Raw genomic sequence first — 20,476 nt, forward strand, 5'->3', positions numbered from 1 at the left:
CAAGCTGGGTAGAGAATCACAGTTCCTAAGACAGGAGTAACATGGAAAAGAGTCACACGACCACCAGTGAAGACATACTGAGTGCTGACCGCCCACGACAGACGTATGGCAAAAATTGCACAATTGACTTAAGTCTCTTTTGATGTCACATTAGCTTTTAGTAAGCTCTTCTGAAATATTTCCTATTAACTAATTCCATTTTTACCACAAACATAGATAGAACATAAATACATAAAATTGAAACTTCATCAGTTCGGATCATCGTGAGATCCAGACTTCCATTCTTGTTTGGCCCAAAGCCCCAGATTTGCAACTGATCCTGAAGATGAATCCAGATTGTAACTGAGCACCTTCTGTCCATGTCTGGTTGCAGGTTCCAGCCCTGACTCCGCTCTCGCTTCAAGAACCCTTCCATCATAGCTAACAGAGTAAAATCCAGGGTGGAGGGAAAGGGTTCTATACAGTTTTCTTCACTCTTTAGATGTTTCAGTTGTCTATGGACAATTTGAAAATAATGGAAAAGGAGTTTAAAAGGTAGCTAGCTATTTCTGTGACTCTAGAAATAGAAAATACCAAGATTTGTTACGAATAACCCATATCCCAAGACAATTAGAAATAGTAGCTTTGGAGTAATAGGTGGATGCTTTGATGCTAGCAAAATTTTTGTAATAGCAAAAAAAATAACATTTTTGCTTTGTTTTTGAAAACTACTTTTCAAATCCTGGGCACTGTAGAATCATAGAATCAGTTTGGTTGGAAAAGACCTCCAACTGTTAATTTAGCACTTCCAGGTCCACCTCTAAACCATGTCCCTGTAGCATCATTTAGAATGATTGACAGTATCATACCATTACCTTTTATTTTCTTATCCAAGTGTAAACTTGGAATTTAATGCTGAAAGAATCAAAAATACTAAACTTTCTTTACTAGTCTGACTGAACTCTCTACTCAAATAAAGAAACAAGTATTCAAGAACTCACCCTTCTGCAAACATCTTGTTGTTGTTAAAATAAACAAATCCCAGTATATTTTAACTGCTCCTGTATTTAAAACATACTCCATGTGTTTCAGAAGGACAAAGAAGGTGAGCATCTCATCCTCTAAGAGAGGGGCTGAGCACACATGCTGCCTCATGCAGCACGCAGGAAATCCCTTTGTCGCCTTCTGATGAATGTGTCACATGTACAGACAGAAAATGATGTTTCAGTTGATTAGAACTCAATTCCAGCCTGGGAGGACTCCCAGACAGCCCCAGAGTTCACTAAGATGGAGACTTCCACATGCTTCCCCTTCACTGATGCTGCCATCAGCAAGCATCTCCAAACACACTATTTTCGCATACAGCAGCAAGCGAGCTTGGTATTTTGCAATAACTGTGAGAGACAAAGTGAATTTCTGACACAGTCAGTCTTTGGCTTCAGTTACATTTTTCCTCGTGAAGTGCCTCCCTGTAGTGCCAGCAAAGAAAACACATCATTAATTAGCAGATCTGCAAGTCATCAACCTTATGAAAAACTGCCAACATACTATTATTATTATACCACTTTTTCTCAAAAACTCTAGTTATGGTAGGTTTGTAATTCTAAGCGTTCTTGTTGGTGTGTGCTAAAAGAGATGTTTAAATAGATGCTCTGGAGCATCTCAGGTGTTCAGGTGCTTGTGTCTGCAGGTCTGCAACACCCTGGGGAAGGGGAGAAGTGCCACACGGGCACCAGCAACAGCTCAGGCACAAACCACTCAGACCATCGTCTCCCAGGGAGGAGATCATTCAGAAATATATTAGGTCACCTCTCGACATTTTCTGGATATGTGACTGAGTAGGAAGAAAAGAATAGAACAAGAGTATTTTTCTGCTTTGACTAATACTGCATAGAATAATGGTTCTCCCTTTTAAGACAAGGTATAAACTTACCTTGCTAAAGGTGGTATTTGTAAGCTTTTGAAAATTTTACAGAAAACAGGCAATATATAATCGCTGTGTAAGGATTTCATATAAACCTGGTTCTCCGAGTTCTAGAATCGCAAAGGGAACCGTCTCAGGGCTACATGGAGCCTGGAGGCCAGAGGCACCCGCCAGGTTCAGGCCAGTGCCACCTGCCTGGGCTGGGGCAGAACAGGGAGCATGGCAGCAGGAACAAGCTGCCCAGGACAGAGAGCTGGGAGATGAGAAAGAAAGACTCAAAACTTGTTCTCTCTCTATTTTTCTTCTTGTCAGAATACTTTTTTTTTTTTTCCCCTGCTTAGATACAACATGCTTGCTATTGCAGGAAGGCACCTTGAACAGTCAGTAGCGAAACAGAATTATCCTTATGAGACATTGCCAGCCCCAGGCAAACCACGAGGGAGCTCAGCACTGTGGGAACCTAACAGGTACCCTGTGCTTTGTACTACGGAATGTCTAAAGGAACATATAATGCATATATGTACCTTAAAATTGAAGCAACACAACAATAATCTACTGGCTTGTATGCGAGCAGCAAGGTATTTATATCGCAGTTTCAGGACGGCAGATGAAAACACAATAGATGTACATCCCTGGAATGTACAGCCACCAGCCAGCAAGCTAGAAGTGCAGCCACCAACTGTTTCAAACACGCAGCTGTGTGGGGTCAGGGACACACATCAGCTACAGCCATTAGTATAATAAAACCAAGCAGCAGCAAAAGGCAACACAAACCGTGGGTTTTTTTGCCAGTGTCACCGGCAGCTGAGCCCAGTTCCATGTGGTTCCTCCCACTGGGGAACAGGACAGCATCTAACCAATTTAATGCATTAAAGACTGCTGTTCCTTCTGGGTACATCATTAGTCTTAACTGCAGCCTCTTCTAGATATAAATCACTCTTTTCCTCGGCTTGTAAGCTCCGTCAGTGTTAAAGATCAAATATCTGCCTGGCACACATTAAAGAGCTGACAGGTTTATTTATAACTTCGCGAACAAACTATCAACTCCAAGCGGTCTTTGCTGATGCTAATCGAGCTATTTGTTAGCCTTGGGTATTTAAATATATTTAGAATTCTTAAAGCTGCAGCTAGTGCGAACCTCATTGTATCATCTCTATGTGGAAAATGACAGCACCTGCAAGGGATGTGCTGCCCAGTGTCCCTGTCACCTCCCCACTGCCAGCAAAATGAAAAGCGAACAGGGATTTCCCTTGCCTGTCATCTAGAATTTCAGAAGTTAAGAAGGAAACATGTAATAAAGTTGGTTCAGAGCTCTGCTAGGATTCTGCAGACTTCTGGAGGGTTTTTTCAACAATTTGCACAAAAATTCAACCCAGTACACTTGGGAGGGAGATAAACTTGTGATGTGGGATGCAAGTGAAGGCATTTAAAGACACATTCCTGAGCACACCCTGGGCCTCATACAGAAAACCACAAAACAAATGAAAGAGGAGAGAAAAGCAAGACGTGAGCTGTGTAAGGTAGTACCTCTCAAAAACAATTGCTATTTGCCCAGATACTGTACAAACTCAGATCTAACCAGCAGTGCAACAGGACAGGTATTTACAGAAATGTTCCAGAGGGTGACACACATGGTTCCAGCATTAAAAACCCTAGGGATGTTTTATTGTTTGTTTGGTTTTTTCTTTTAAATAATAGAGGTAAATTATTTCAGAAATCTGTTTAAGGACTCTGTTACTGTCTTGGAAAGCTGGCTGGCTTAGCAGGGTGGGAAGGCGCAATCCATATAAGCTGATGGAAAGACTCCCTTTAGCTTCAGTGAATTGGATCCACTCCCTTCAATAAATAAGCAGTAGTACCATTTAATAATGATGGAATCAAAAAACAACAGACAGGAGTGAGCAACAGACTGCTTAGAATATAATTAAATTCAATTCAGCAAATAAAGCAAGCAGATGACTTTTTATAGAACAGTAGGGGACTAAGTGCCTGTTTTTTGGTGTGAGGATCACTTTGCTCATTTGTTTGTTTTATGTAACAGTTGACTTTCCATTAGCAGCCATCTCTTATTTTATTTCAAGGGGTTTCTACAGTCTAATCAGTCTGTAAAATGTTCCCCAGCCTAGGACAGAGGTGTGATTACAACCGCTGTATTGCTGTGAATTACATCTTTATGACCCTGGCAAGCCAAACTGAGGTTCAAAAAATGTTTCAATTTGTTCTTTGCTTATAGAAAGTTCGGAGGAATCTGAATTACTGCACCAGACACGAATGTTAATAGACCTGTCATGAACCACTGTAGGCTGCTGGTGACACACTGCACCATGGCAAACCCTGCTGCAGTTGAGCAGAATTGAGAAAGATGAATCTGAAGCTGCAGAAGAGTCCATCTCTACTTCTATTTGAGGTATAGGGAGCAAAGTACCTGAAAACGGGGCTGCCCTGGAGGGGGAGGTGTTTCCCAAGCACCTCCTGGGGTTCATGGCTCATCCTGCATCAGCCTCCTGGGACCTTCAAACAAGACTGAGGTTGTGGCCCCAATCTCTTGCACATGTCAGATGTGCCCTTTGGGTTTCCAGGAAAGTCTCTGAGACAGAGACCTGACTCCCTGTGCGTGAGCTCGGCCAAGGTGCTTTGCACTCACAGCCTCAGCATCCAAATGTGGCACCATGAAACTAAAGGCCAGCTGTGAAACGTGGCACAGGTGATTTAAGAGCCATCACACCATGAATCTGGAGCAGAGGCTGGGGCAGCACCATTTCCCAATGCAGATGTTTCCTTAGCAAGAGGAGCCTCCTTCCTCTTTGCTCAAAACCAGTCTCATTCCCCGCTTGCTGCCAAGCTTGTACAGGAGGCACAAGGTGTCCTGGCCCATCCCCACAGAACATGCTTACCACACACTGAAGAAAATAAATGGGATCCTGTCACTCACGCCAACAAGGGCTTTTAATCTGGCTGGACAACAACTGCCACAGTGCTTCCAGATCTAAGCTGTCAAGTGCAGGTTCTTCTGATGCCCCCAAAGCTTTTTTACATCTCTGAAAGGGAAACAATGCACATTTCCCTACAAGTGTCCTAGATGTTACTTGATGATGCGTGAGGCTCCCTCCTCCTGTTGTGACACCAAGCAGCAATGCTGCAAAGTAGCCTCAAGTTGTCCCATTAAAAGGAGCTTGGAAATGGCCATATGAATGAGTTGGACTCCATAGCTTCCTATGCACTGGGGCAAATTCTGCTTCTAACACAAGGGCACAAACTTGAAACTGCAGGAACACATATACTGGATTAGCCTGAATTCAGGTGTGTGTGAGAAAACCCAGAATAACTGGTTTCCAGATCTGGTAAGCCTCATGGAGTAAACATGTATTATTCTTAAGTGAGATGTTGTTTTTATTCGCTCAGAAGGGATGGAAAAGCTTTGGGAATAACCCTCTGGGCTGTAACCAGTGAGGCTACCGTCTGAGGGAACGTCTCTCCCCCAGTTCAGCCATGAAAGGCAGGGAGCTGCAGGAAAAGGAACGGATGGTCTCAAAACTGCGTAACATCACTGTTCTGGAGAACGGCCTACACCTCTGCTACAGACGTCTTGTTAAATCACTAATTGCAGGAATAGTCACTAATTGCAAGTTCATCATTCTGTGCTCAGCATGAGAGGCTAGGACCTGATTTGTAAAATGTTGAGTGCTCAACAGCTTCTACTAAAGTCAATGTGAGTTGTGCTTTGATCCTCTAAAGCACTACAAAACATGGAAAAATTTGAAAAGCGAGGCCATGGGTATTCCTCGCCACTACAGCTGAGCCCCGCGTGCTGATGGTCCGTGTGATCACAGCTGCACCGTGCCCAAGTACGGTCAGAATAAACACACTGGGGTTTATAAAGCACAGAGTGCTGCAGTGATGGACAGCTTGGGAAAGCAAATGCACAAGTTACCTACTTACACTTTTGGAAAACGCTTTTCTATGGTAATTGTGAGACTTCAAACTGACCATCCACGTTGGAGGTTGTGCTACAGAGCTATAGATAAACACGTTAAACATACCAAAGATTTTTATCTCTAAGCAACATACACCCAAGCACAGCCCAGCATCCTGTGAAGGTAACCAAGCCCTCACAGGAGTTTCAGTTTTCCTGCTCTACAGAAATCAGCATTAATCCCTGTCTGGAACCTGCTCCGAGTAGGAAGAAACACCATTCTCAGACACTTTTTTCTCATCAGTGTGCTGATTTCTCATGAACCATTAGAACAAAACTCTCGGAACGTTGTTCCAACCTTGTGTTACCCATGATGGTGGTACAGCCTTGAACCAACTGTGAGAGTGTGGGCACTGCAGAGTGATCAACTGGGACAGACAGTCTGTCACCTCTTTTAACAACATACAGAACATTTAATTCATTTACAATGTACAGATGGCATCCCTCTCCTACTCTGCCTTCCCTTATGCAGGGCGTACAGGTAGGTGTTTTACCTTCACCAGGTAAAACTGGAAGCACGAGAAAGCATTTTTCAAACACAGAGAGTTTCACTTGTTATGTTTCATCTCCCAATCTGAGTATGTGCTTGTTGCAGCAAAGAAAGTCAGAATCCTTGTCTAGGAACACAGCTGGGATACGTTTCTAAAGGATTTGGAAGAAATTATGCCACATAGGGAACAAAGAGAGTTGCCCGCATTTTTAACACATGCTAAGCTTTTATACTGTAGCCTTAGTTGTCCAACAGGTAAATCTGCCTCAGCACAGGGCATTACCAAACTAGGGCAGGCTGGTGAGGCAGGATGAACGTGCTGGGGTCCGTGCAGCCACCTGTCCCCAGCACATCCCCCGGGAAGAGACCCTGCAGGCCGCAGCTGAAAGGGTGGTGGAGTGAGGCTGTGAAGCACAGGACAGAGCACCAGGGTGGGAATGTTTCCCCTGTTCTCTGAAAACATCTCAAAGCTTTCCACCATCATTTTTACTAGATTTTGCAGAATACTAGAATTCTTTTTACACACTACCAACGTATCTATTTTTGTTTCTGTACAGATGCATCTGAGGATTTTTGGAATACATGTCTGTCCTTCAGGCATGTTTTTCAGACAGGAACAGTAAACAGAGCTCTTTCCAACCTCAGACAGCAGAAACGCACTTCCCAGCCTCTGAAAATACCCACCATATTTTTCCAGTTCTTTGCTCTGTTCCTTCATTTAAAATACAGCCACAATAAGCAACATACATTTTATCAAAGTCATGGCGAACACCTGAGAGCACCCTGTTGTCATGATACATTCAGGGACTTGCCATAGCAAGGGCAGAGATGCATCTGCTGGTCAAAGCAAAATGTCCACATCTCCAAAATTTCTAGGTTCATGGTTTTGTTGTTTTTAAGAAAAACCTTTCCAGATTCAGGTACAAAATACAATTCCAGGCTAAAACATACCAGGGCAAGCCTAGCCTTTTCTGCAAAGAAGACAATAGCTGGAAGCTAAAATTGTCATTTGAGCAAGAGAATAGACAGGTACAGGTCCCCATCCTGCCTGCTTCAAACTGAGGTCTCAGCCCAGACCCTGCCAGGCCATAGCTCTGGTTCCTTCATACCCTCATCTTTCTCTTTTATAAAAATCTTGTCTGTCTCAGTTTCACCCGTACATGGAACAAAATAAAACGTTGCAATACCCTGTTTCCCCAAAAATAAGACAGGGTCTTATATTAATTTTTTGCTCCAAAAGATGCTTACTTTTTTACATGTATAGCTTCCTGGACACTATTTAAATTGACTTTTTTATGAACTGTAACTAGGGCTTATATTTGGAATAGGGCTTATATTTCAAGCCTCCTCAAAAATATTGAAAAATCATGCGAGGGCTTATTTTCAGAGTAGGTCTTATTTTTGGGAAACAGGGTATTCTCAAATCCCGCTATATGGCCAAACAAGTTTCTCACCAATCTTCTCTGGTTTATGGGTCTTCTGAGATGAGATGGTTCATCTATGGAAATGTAAAGGATGCAAGGAAGGCAGGGAAATGTGCCACGGTGCCAGGCAGAGCCTTGGCAAGAGCCACTGGACCGTGTGCAGCTGTGCCCACCAGCCAGTGCCAGAAGCTCAACCCAAGAGCAAGCTGCTTATCATCTGCACATTCTGCCTCCTCCCCAAAGCTGAGCAACCCCTGTCCAGAGCACACACCACAAAGCCAGGCTCTCGCGAGCTGCGGGACTATAGCCTGCTGCAGAAGAGAAGAGCAGTGCACTTACTGTGCTTGAAAAAAGGGATTTCACGCTTGCCCAGTGACGCAGTAAGGAACATGTGTCAATAAAGCAAAAAAATTGTGACATATCCTGCTCTTCTCTAATGGAGCTGGAATAAGAGGCAGCCCAGCAGGCTCACCTGCCTGAGCCTGCGTGCTGGCATCAGTAGCAGAGTTTCAGGACTAGCCGGCAATGCAAAGCTATGGGTGACAATCCAGGAGGACTAAGAAGAAAGTGGCTTCTTAGATTCAGTGCAGGTCACGGGAGATGAGCTCCAGCAGCCCCACAGGCAGGGACACAACTGGCATTTCCCTGGGTTCCCCTGACACAAGCAACCTTTGCTTCTCATACAGACATGTATAATTACTTTATGAAAAAAAATTGAAATTAATTATTAGAGGCAGAAGGAGATATCACTGACACTATGCAACATCAATTACACAGAAATAATTTAAAAAAAAAAAAAAAATCCACAAACCAAAAACCAACTGAGACCTTTATTGCACATCTCTGAACCTCTGAATACTTGCAAGACCAGCCATTGGTACCATTGTGTGCGAATCTGCCAGCACTGAAGTCTCCGAAGGACTTGGCAGAACTCAAAAACATTGCAGTGCTCCTCTTCCACCCACCTACTCTTACGTTTCAGGCTGAAGTTCTCCCCTGGAACAGAGGAAGGTTCGTGCACTCCCAGCCCTTCTAAGAACGCTATAAACCCTCTGCAAAAGCTGTGCTGTCCAGATGACTGAACACACTGTTATGTACCTAGATGTTTCCCAGGTACACTCACAAACTTTAGCCAACAAAATGAAAGTTTGCTAGACACACTATTATTTACAGAGCAAGTTCAGAACTCCAAAGCGTATGTGTGTCATCCAAATTGCCCCTTAAACCAGCTGAACATTTTGCTCCCTTACAGTTGGAGTAAGGCATAATATTTGCACCGCTTTTGGAGGAAACACTGAAATCCAGTTCAAATGAAGAAAAATTACATCAGAACATTTGTACTAGATTGGATCACAGGACAGTAAATGCTTTGGGAAGAGCACAGGAACACGGGAAATACATGGATGTGCCTTCCCAGGTTCCAGCTATTTGTGACTCAGGGACGACTTGACCTAGAAGCCACTGTCTGGGTATTTAAGAAAGCTTATTCAAACACAGAACGTACTTGGAGTTTCATTCTACCGTGCAAAACGCTCACTGAAAGAAGCGGCCGATGTTTGATGTGGAGAGCAGGAAGACACGCAGTGTCATGCAGTGTCCTTGAAGCTCTCATCTGCTGTCACTTGCTGTCCCCACGTTATGTGAACTGGACACGAGCAGCACAGAATTCTCAGACTAAATGTCATCTCTGAACATCACAAGCAAAGCTGGCAAGACAAGTCAAAAGGAAAAGTCTCCCTCACACTCAGAGTGCTATATTAGGCATGTAAGAAACTGTAAAATTAAGGAATTAATCATTAGTACAGGAAATGTCAAGGCCATGAGTGATTATATTGTATTTATGGAGAATTAATTTGTCCAATCCTGTACAATGCAAGAACAACAAGCTCCTCAGCTGAGGTTTTAGACCAAATCAGAAAAGTATGTTTAAAAATGGCTCATTAGGGATATAATCCAGCACCCCCCCCCCCCCAAAAAAAAAAGACTGAACACGAAGCTTTTATACCAAACACAAACTTCATAAGTCCCTTTGTGAGGTTTAAGTGATCCAAAGGCTTTGAACTGGCACCCAGCTGACTCCCTGCTGGATGGCCCCGTGCTTAAAACTCAAATAGTGCAGAAAATGCTTTTCAACAGGTTATCACACAGCAGAGGGGGTGGGGGTGGGGTTGCAGGAGGAGTTAGCCTCGAGTTCATTACTGGTTTTGTTTTGTTAGATACTTAAAATCCCATTTAAAAACCAGAGTTCCTGCAGCGATGAATAAACCAGATCTGCATAAAGGTGACACTAGAAGCCATCGGAATGATGCAGAAAGGGAGGGTGTGGAAGGGAGCAAGGACAAACAGAAGCAAGGAGGAGAAACTTGGCGTGGAAGGGAAGCACAGTAGTTACTGCAGACATTTGTAAAGTGCTTGACAGGTTTAGAGTGCCTTGAACCCACAAGCCACTCAATACTGGCCCACGGAGGGAACCGCAAGGGCAAGCAGGGTCAGAAAGACTTTGCAACATTTCTGATGATTGCTGTGCTTTGAGGAATACAGAAATACCCAAGCCAGGAGGGCAATGGTAGCTGAGGAGCGGGATCCCAGGGCTCGCTCTTTGTCAGGTGTAATCCACCCTCTTTCCTCCAAATCACCCACCTCTGGAAGAAATCCATTCTCCTGAGGAGCTGCACAGCACCAGAGCAGTGGGACGGAGTGACAAGTCACCTCCCCACGGCAGGAACAGAGAGGTTGAAAGATGTAAAAAGAAGAGAGCAAAACAACCAGAGAAAGAAGATCAGGAATACAAAAGGGAAGAAAAGGAGGAGAATCACACAGCAGGAAAGAAAAAAAAAAAAAAAAAGTAGAAATGTAAAAAGAAAGGTTTAGAAAAGAGCAGGATGTTGAAATCAAGAAGCAATTAAAATCATCAGTGCCAAAATGCCTGGAGACCAGCCCAGAGCTTTGGCAGCAGAACAGCACATGGCAGAATCTGCAGTAGGAATAACTTCTTCATCAGGGCCCTTTTATTATTCAAAATACAGCCGTTTTGAAGCTGGAAAGCATAGAAAGTATATGAGTGCTTTGTTAAAGGCCCTCAGAGATACCCTATGCAGATACAACCTCACTAATCCTATAGAAAAACTACAAAGCCCCACCTGAAGGGTGACACCAAGCATTTGCCACAGCAAGGGAAACATCCCACCAACCAAACCACTGTTCTAGCAACCCATGATCCATTACATGTCTACACAGACAGTGGCATCACACTGTCATCCTCTGCAACATCCAGAGAGACGTTCCCTTTAGCTTTGTGAGAAAAACTGTGAGCTTGGATGAGTGAAGTATTTGTCTGGGTTTGAGCCACCAAGGAGATCCCCCAGGACTTTGCTGCTTCTCTGGCTGGGTGAGGGACAGCAAGGGAAGGAAACAGTGCTGCACACACTGCACATGGAGCTAATCCAGTCACGATTTTTAGGTCTGCATCTCTGAAAGGTCACTGTTCAAGTCAGCTGTGCTGCGTCCTGTGTGTGGTGCACAGGAGGGGAATAAATGGGCAGCAGAGGAGGGCAGGGATCTCTGCACCGCTGCCCCAGCAAGTCCTCACCGAGCTGTCTCACCTGTGAGACTCTGGACAAGAAGAATATTAGATCAGAAGGGACGGATCTGAAGGACATACAGAGGTAGCTGAGTTGAAGAGGAATGTTAACATTCATGTTTTTGTGTTGCCAGTCACGCAGCGTCTAAGATTCTGTTCTCCTGCATGTGCTTACACATGGGTGAGATGGGAAACATCAGACTTTAAAGCTCCCCAGCTAACCCATGCCAGCGCGGTCACACAGTGGTAACTCTGACACCTGCTGCTGCTTGAGCTATTTCAGCCCGGCTGCACAAACCTTTCAACAGAGCCCATCCACGGACGGCTTTATATCGTGTTCCTGCTTTCAGAGACAATCTCCTCCCCTCCTCAGGTGCCAATTATAGCAACAGATATAACTCAGCAGTTTGTTGATGCAATTTAGTTAAAAATACAAGACAGGAGTCATGCTCCACAGCCTATCAGTGGCCCAAACTGGAGGGATTTGGATTGCAGGGAAGCTTTTTTTTGCACCAGCCTGGTGTAACGAGTTATTTTTTCCCTTTATGTTATAGCCATACATAACCATCAAGCCATGGAAAACAGATTAGCATCCAGCAGGAGCACAGGTCATTCCTGTGCCCAGGCAGCTGCTGATGCCGGGAAGCTCCTGCTGCCATCAGTCGCTGTCCCCACCTGTCCCATCTCATGTGGCTTATGACAAAAATAGACTTCAAGGTTTCCGAGACTCAAACTCTTTCTTTGCATCGAGATAATACAATAGCCCAGGCTGCACTGGTCACCTCCTTTCCAGAGAATTCCTCGCTTATGCTGCATGAGACAAAGCGCTAAGAATAACACAGCATGAATAGTAAGAATAAGCAAAATACCTGTCAGAGGGGTCACTTCCTCATCCAGCTGAAAGCCAGATCTCAGAGCAGCTTTACAACATGGTTTAGCAGGGCCTGACCCAAAAGCTCGCCCTGGCTGCCCTTGGACATGTCCTACCTGCCTGCATGCTTCTAAGCCTTGTTCAGCAGCAGCAAATTGTTACCCTGCCTTTTCCTGGCTGAGCTAGATGAACCTTCATATTCTCCTTGTCATCTTGAGAACCTTATCCACTTTCCTCTTTTTTTCCTTTTTCTTTCTGCATTTTCCTTTTACAAATTTCTATCAAATAACTCTTCCGTTGACTAAGACTGGGAAACATACAGAAACAATGCCAATGAAATGTGTACCACTTTTTAATAGGAAAAAAGAAGTCTTGCTTCTGCTCGAAGCAATTTTGCATGTATCCGTAACAAATGTCAAGCTGGCTTTGTGTAGCACAGGTTTGTTACACTGTATTTAAACTTACAAACACATATAAAACCTGGTGAGGCGATCTTGACTGTCCTTGCAAGAGATTAATGTTGTACCTAAGAAAATAAACACGTGGGTTCTAAACGTCAGCTTCTACACTCCTGTTGACAGAATGCAGATCCTTCTCAGTGAATTTTCATGACCACTACTTCCTTCTGATCCTGACCTCTTACAACGCTCCCTAAGACAACACCAACCTACCCTGTGCATGCACAGGGTTGGAATTCGGGCTGGAACCTCTCGACCTTCTCACTCATTTCAGTCCCAGCTCCCAACGGTGGCTCCCAGAGGCAGGTTGGCTCCAGGCACACCAGTGAGGGAGCAAAAAAAGGTATCTTGCCAAGGGCAAAAGCCTCATTCCCTTATATTCTTTCCTGAGCTTGTCCCTGAAGCTCACAAAGCAGTGAAACAGTGAGGACAGCCCATCATAAAAAGTAAGAGGTGGGACTAGACCTCGGGCTTCTTTTTGAGAGCTTAATAAAGTGAACTTTCATCTTTCAAAGGCTTAACATCTTGAGTTTAGGCAAAATCTAATCTGCTTATTTGGAAGGATGAAAAGAGGAACTTCTGAGGTTGGGCAGCTGCAAATTTTTCTCAATATCAATCACTCCTATTCCTGCCATGCTTGATTAAAACAAAAAATTTTTTAAAAGCTACAAACCAGGACAAAGATTAAAAACATTAGTCACCACAAAGGCTGTGTTACAGATAGACAAGATCTTTGGATGAAGGCGACAGGGCTTTAAACCAACAAAAAACCCCCTGCTTTTGACTTTATAAATTTATGACATTAGTTCAATAATCTTTCTGTGGAGGAAATGCTGTAGTTTCTAAGCAGCACATGAACAGCTTCCCGAGCTGTTTGCAGCAGGATCTCAGCACCTGGCAGTGGTAGCAGGGAACTCACCTCAGGCCACGAAGAGCAGGGAGGATATTTCCAGCCCCAGGTAATGCAGCTGCTTTGCTGAAGGCAAAACTACGGGCGCAGCGCAGTGTGGCCAGCAACAAGGGAAAACGCGTGCCCATCCAGCCTGGCATTTGGGAGGCTCTCTCTATAGCACGCTGATCACAGAGCTATGGGCTTATATTTAGGAGTACTGAGTTATTATCTGTCTACAATCTACACCAAAATTATTTACTAAGCATAGGCAGTGACTGTATTCAGCACAAACTGTACATGAAAAACAACAAACTGGCTGTAGGTACAATACCCCTGCACGTTCCTAAAAGCCAGCAGGGAAAGCTGACAGCTTTCAGTGTGTTTACCCACAGCTCATTTTTGCCAAAGCCTGCAAGGATGGGCTGGAAGAGCACAACCCATCATGAACTGCACAGATCTCGTGGAAGGAAAGACAGTACGGGCAGGTTGGGACCTGCAAGAGGAGACGGGGGGTGTACGAAGAAGGGCAGCAGCCCTGTCAGTGTCCTCTTGCTGAAGATGGTTAGATACAGGACAAGTACAAAATCGACTTTGTTTAGTGGTTTCATAACTTTTTTCTCTAATGCAATTTGCCCAGGCAATGGCTAAAGATCTACAGGTTAACACAGGAAAACTACTGAAAAACCTGCCCTCTAGAAAGAGAAATACTTGTCAGCTGCTTTGGAAAAGCAGCAGCACGAACTCCTCTGGTTACCACAGGGCTTGGGGAACCTGCGAGGTCCAGTTCAAAGTTTTCTCTGAGGAACACAAATCTGCATCTCACACACACATCTGGCACAGCTGCCTCCACCAGCTAGGAACTCACTGCTGAACTCAACTCTCAGTATCTGCTGCTACAGGATTTAATGACTCCAATCCAACACTTGGCTTTTAATGATATACTATTTGCTTGTCACTTGCCAAAACAGTGGCTTCCTCCCACTTTCCTACAATAAAACAATCCAAACTGTTGCTGCTGACAATAGAGCTAATATTTATAATTAATGGCTGAAAATATTTCAAGTTTTGTGGATCCTTCAGTAAAAGACGACACTTACAGATAAATTTACAATATAGGATGTGAGTCATAATAGACAAAATTCCTTGGAGACCTGGTATCTACAGATATTTAAATCATTCTGAAAATCATATAGACATTGTATATACAGAAGCTCTTTTAAAATAGCTGATATTAATATAATTATTTCTGCCTTATGCCGGAGAAAATGGATATATTGGAGAGAAGCTGTATTCCTCTTCAACCCCACACAGGCGCCAAGGCTGATGTTGGGTGATTTATCATCCCACACACTTGCTAAAACTCCTTCAGAGACAGTAGCACTGTGTGCTCAGTTGGGCTGGCCACGATTTCTTTTTTCCTTGGGCTTTAGAAATGAAATGAAAAATGTCTTTTTGAACAGTACCTTACAGGGGAAAAAAAAAAGATGTAGGGTTCAAGAGGTTTTAATCGAGAGTGAATTTGGATTCTCCTTTTTGACTGCTTTTCTACCAGGGAAAGAAGATATCGAAACATGCTTTGTGTTTTACACCACATACAATATTAGCTGTAATGAAAAAATAAGTGATCTCTGAAGTTTCATAATATTTTTGAAAGTTTCCTTATCTTTCTGTACATTTTTGTGATCTGTATTAACAGTTCAAAAGGACAAACCCTGCCCTACTTCTGCCTGCCAGCCTTGCACAGAAGGACACGTCCTGTTTGGCTTGAAAGGAACTTGTGGAGGCTGCTGCTAGAGGGGAAGCTCTTGAAATACATTTCTACCCAGAGAACAAGGACCACATCATTTGTTGTTACACAAGCCTCTTCCTTGCTTTCCAGCTACTGTTGTTGCAACATCCCTGTAAAATCAAATGTGTGGGGCCCCCTCGCCCTCTTGAGCAAGACAGGGTTTCCATTGCTGGAAAAGAGGAGTAATGTGAAAGTGGAGACTTTGCTTCCGCTGCTTTAAGTAGGTTATTGCCACCAAGGGAAGCAAGAGCCTGTAAATTAATCCGTATGTTCATCTTCTCTCTGCCCGCCTGCAATACCAAAGAGTGCAACTCCAGAATAAATGGGAAGGGACTCACTGAACAGAGCTGCATCGGCAGCAGGGCCAGCCCCAAGCCTTCCAGGCTGAATCAAGCACAAGACGACTTGATAAGTTCCTGGACAATTAGTTCATAACTTGAAAATCTTATCCTAGAATCAGAGGATGCTGTAAAAGGCAGGCTCACATTTTTCCTGTACTTGCTGAAGTTTAAAAGCTGAGGCTCGAGGAAAACAAGACACATGCCAGCTTCAGATGTTTGAACTGAGAATCTCACATATGTTCCAGCTGGGAAGCAAGGAGATTTTGGGGGCTGGACTTCAAAAATCTTCATGTCTATTTTATGGAGGTGCTAAGGGTGACTAATTAGAGCGCTGCAAAAATAAAGCTATCCAAGTTATTTGCAGTGCTCCCCTACACTGCTATGTGTCAGGAGGTTTAACACCCAAGATTATTCGCTAATAAATCTCTTCTGTAATGTGATGTCAACACAAACTGCATTATACTGAACATCAACAGAAAAGAGTAACCACAAGTGTTTTTCTTCACATTTGTGAGCAGTTTCATTCTGTAAATGACAGAAGCAGAAGGCAGTTGAAAACTCATCTCTGGTTTTGAGGCTGAACTTATTTACAGGAATTGAAAATCTCTACTGTTTTTCCTCTAAATTCTCTTTAATTCTGAAAATATCTTTCTTATGCTTAAGGTTCTCTGCTTCAAAGCCAGACAAGCCTACAGAGACTTTGGGCACGTGCACTCGGCTGCATGCTACAGGAGTGTGTGTCCCAGAAATACATATGCATGAAACGAGAGCTAAACAGCAGGGAAAATGTTTTGCTCCATTTTCTGGAATGCCTACAATGAAAACAGAGGAGGCAAAGAGATAATTTTGGCAGCGTCTACACATTTACATGGACCATGAAATGAAAACCAATTTGAGGCTCTCTTATTAGTACAAGAAATATACGGTTAACAAATGTGTTGTTCTCTGGGAACCAGACCTGAAAACCACCTTAATAATAACTTTGTTAGAATTTAAGTCATACTCTCCTGTCTTTTCCAGCACAGACACTAACACCTCCAGTTCTCTGTCTTATCTGCTTTCTCCCCATTGCAGGTTCCTTCACATCACCTTTCACAACAGCAAACAAGTTAAAAATCCAAAATGCTGTTTCCTGAAATATTAGACTTGGAAAATTGGGGAAACAGGAAGAGAATAGAAAACGTACATTAATTTGCCTTGCCACTTAGCTTGAGGTAACTTCAACTTGACCAAGGGTGCATTGCCCTGAATCAGGATAAGGACACATTTCAAAATGCATAGAGAATTTAAATCGTAAGGATTCAAGCAGTTACTTGTTGGGTTCTGTTCACTCTCTACAATGTTTTACGGTAAATGACACAGAGTGATCTCAGGAAGTCGATACTGATTTCCTCACACATGTGGCCCAGCCTGGCTCTGCAGGTCCCCAGCTTTCTCTGTCCGTTCGGGAAAGGACACATTCAAACATCCCCACACGCTGTTGACCACAAATGTTCCTGTTGGTGCCCTACAGTGCAGAGGCAGCAGAATGCTGTGGGAGCCTCTTACCCACTTCCAGGACAGCCCAAGTGTCCCCCCAGATCTGGCACACAGGAGCGAAGGTCCTCGGCGCACAGGTACTCATGGCTGATGGCCAACTTGTTTGCACTGCAATGTTGCTTAATCTGCCAGTATTACAAGAACCACCACGCTGTCTTGAGCTCCTTCAGCTGCAAATAATACAACTGGTTCATTCTCTCACATCCACATGTCCAGTAAGAGCTCCTAAAACCAGGAAGCGCAGAAGAAATGAACTCTCTGGAACTGTTGGAAAGGTCATACTTCCATCATGGGATGGGAAACAAACATTTCCCTGCCCATGTTGGGAAGAGACCTATGCCTGTAGCTATCTCAGCATAATGTAGCTTGTCCACAGCATTGCCAGCCTCTCAAAGCACAGCCCTGAAACTACCACTAACATCAAAACTACCACTTCCTTGCAGAAAACCCAGCAGGTGGTGAGTCTACAGAAGACAGTGATTCTGGGACATGGTCTTCAAAAGTGGCCTTCGTTATTCGCTGCCACATCACATCAGTGACTACTAGTTGACAGAAACCAGGAGCATTGTTCTGCAGAGAAAAGCTGTGTCAGACCAGCTGCTTAACGCCATCCTTGCCCTTCACCAGTGGCAACAGCCCCAGTGAGCTCCTGAGCCAAAAGCCCCATCCGTGTGCACAATGTCTGCCTCTTGTGGCACTCAGCAGGGTGGGCTCTGTGCTGTCTGACGCTGCAAAACAGCACTCATAATATGAATAACAATGCCTTAGCTTTGACCTCCCACCCTCCTAAATCTCACATGGTTGGGAACTATCTCATCATGCTTCACAAAATACAATAAAACTAAATCACAGCAAGCAGGCAAGTGACAAGCAATTAGGCAAAACTCTACAGCTGTAACAGGTATTGCACAAAAAGGACAGGTAGCCTGTGAGGATAAGGAAGGGCATTGACACTGCACTTAGCAGCATCACATTACCAAACTGCAGATCAGCAAACCCACCTGTGGAGACACAGGTGTGGCACCTTGCACCAGGTCACAGGGAAAGTACAGACCGAACTGGATCTCCTGCAGCATCATCCCCACCTCATCCTGCCTCAGGAGTTTAATTTATAAGGAAATGAAGCTCCTGAAACAGAGTGTTTTACATTCACGGCTAACAGGACAGAAACACGCACATTAAGTAAATGAGCACGATTTGTGACAGCTTCTGCAGGGAAGCACCTCTTCACAGAAACAGGGAGATGATCAAAGGCTTGCACCTCACTTTTTGTTCTTTCAGGAATGCAGTAGAGTTTGAAACATTCTTGCTGGTGGAAAACATTACCAGATATGCACACGCTTCTAGTATTTACTTATATTTGTTTAGCTACTTTTACACACACAATTCAGGCATATTACCCAAAAAAACAGAGCCCATAAACTATACGGAGTGTTTCAGGGCACTGATCTCCAGTTTCAGGACACTTCCCTCAGCAATGCCAGATGCAACACTGACGCAGAGAGCAAAGCTGGACCTGCGCTCCCCGGCTCTGCCCGGGCCATTAGCTTGGCCGCGGCTCTGGCGCCGCTGGAGCCCAAGCAGAACGCCAGGGGAAAGCAGCAGCACAGCGGGGTGACAGGGAAGCAGCCGAGGTAGGAGGTCTGTGTCTTCTGAGCGATCAGAGCTTGACATGTCAGAGCCAGTGTGGGCATCACAGGGTTAGGTTGGGTTGGTAACTTCACACCCCAGCAGCTTCTAACAGCTCTCTATCTGGTTTGGATCCAGATGAAGGTTAAGAATGTTTACCAGCTAATTCCTCACTATCAATATTTTCCAGGCAATGACTGTAAAGGGACACCGTTTTGCAAAGAGACATGACAAAATCCATTCAAAGTTGGAGCATTTCCAAAGTTTCCAAAACTTCTCAAACTCCACGGGGTAAAGTCAAGTTGCAGGTTTGGACCAACCTTCTAGTCTAACAATTAATTTGCTTTGTAGGTTTTACAAACCACTAGTATGCACTACACAAGAGTGCATTTACTCCACCAGACATGGCCCCATGTTTAAGTGGCACAGCCTGCGCCCAGCTCCGAGCTGGGCTGTGGGTGGCATTCAAAAGGGCACACTGCTGCATCCGCTCCTGTGCACTGCTGAACAGCAGCAACAGCCAGTGCCCTAGGAAAGCACACAGCGCTCTGATTTCCCGCACCGCATGAACTTCTGAACTGCACATACTTTATCTTCATCAATAGTCCAGACAGAGGAAAGAGAAAAGGCAGCATCAGCTGAAAAAAAATGCAAATGTAGCCATGTAAAGTGCTACAGCTGATGGCATGCCCAGAAAATGCCTGATGAGAAAATTCCCTCTCTTTGAGAACGTGCTTTCCCGGCGGGCTGCGGTGAGCCACGTGCAGCCCAGCGCTCCAGCGCGGAGGTGATTAGAAATGATAGGGCAGTAGGCTCAGCTGTAATGTCCTCAACCCATGCCAAGTAGAGGGTGCCAAATTGCTATTATAAATAGCTCTTTTTGATGCCTTAAAGCCCTGGAAGTGAAAGGCACTTTCCTGAAAGATGAGTCTCTGGTTGGCTTTCTGTCCCAGCACCAAACCTGCTCTGCATGCAGGTCCGGTCACTGCCTACACAAACAAGAACAGACCTTGTGGGACCAGATTTCCTCCGCAGAACTGCACACACTTGTCTTTGCCCATCGTTCAGTACATACAAATGTCCACCCAGGAAGAACGTTCCTCATGTCCTAATGCAGCTCTTTGTCTGGCTACCTGCAGCCTGGCTAGTTCTGTATGCGCAGGACTGCAAAACAGATGTTCTGTCAGCTCACGTGTTAAAACAACAAACACCATGTTACAGGGGTTCACATCCACACAAGGACATGCTTTCAATTCCTGGGGCACTAGTATCACTGTCTGGGGTCACATCTGACTTTCCCAGCAAAGCATGGAAGCTAGTACGTCAGTTCACTTACGATGGCTTATTAGGATTAGCACTAACACAAAAGTCTCCTGCTTCCCAATTTTCCTTTTCATGCTCTGCTCCCAGTTCGGATGGCAACACACAAGTCCCCTGAACTGTGAGGATTAAGAACGCAAAGCGGTGCTGATGCTCCCTGCTGCATCAGGGGTTCACCTGCTCGGGATGAAACAGTTTCCCTGGGGGAAATTGTCCTTCCCGCAGATGCTGCACTGGCTCCTGACATTTGCAGCCACGGAGCTGATG

At 44.5% G+C, this 20,476-nt stretch overlaps 1 protein-coding gene across 4 annotated transcripts in view; it reads right to left on the reverse strand.

Moving 5' to 3' along the window:
* KCNIP1 (potassium voltage-gated channel interacting protein 1) overlaps positions 1–20,476 on the reverse strand; it is a 375,551-nt gene that overhangs the window by 209,331 nt on the left and 145,744 nt on the right. Inside the window, exon 1 of one of the 4 annotated variants that reach the window (XM_082063660.1) lies at positions 7,821–8,011. The exons of the other annotated variants lie outside the window; for them this stretch is intronic. The gene's annotated coding sequence lies outside the window, so the exon portion shown is untranslated. Of the gene's footprint in view, positions 1–7,820; positions 8,012–20,476 lie in introns of those variants that run through there. 4 annotated transcript variants of the gene reach the window in all.

Source organism: Streptopelia decaocto (assembly GCF_964273445.1).
Source record: "Streptopelia decaocto genome assembly, chromosome: 12".
NCBI lineage: Eukaryota > Metazoa > Chordata > Aves > Columbiformes > Columbidae > Streptopelia > Streptopelia decaocto.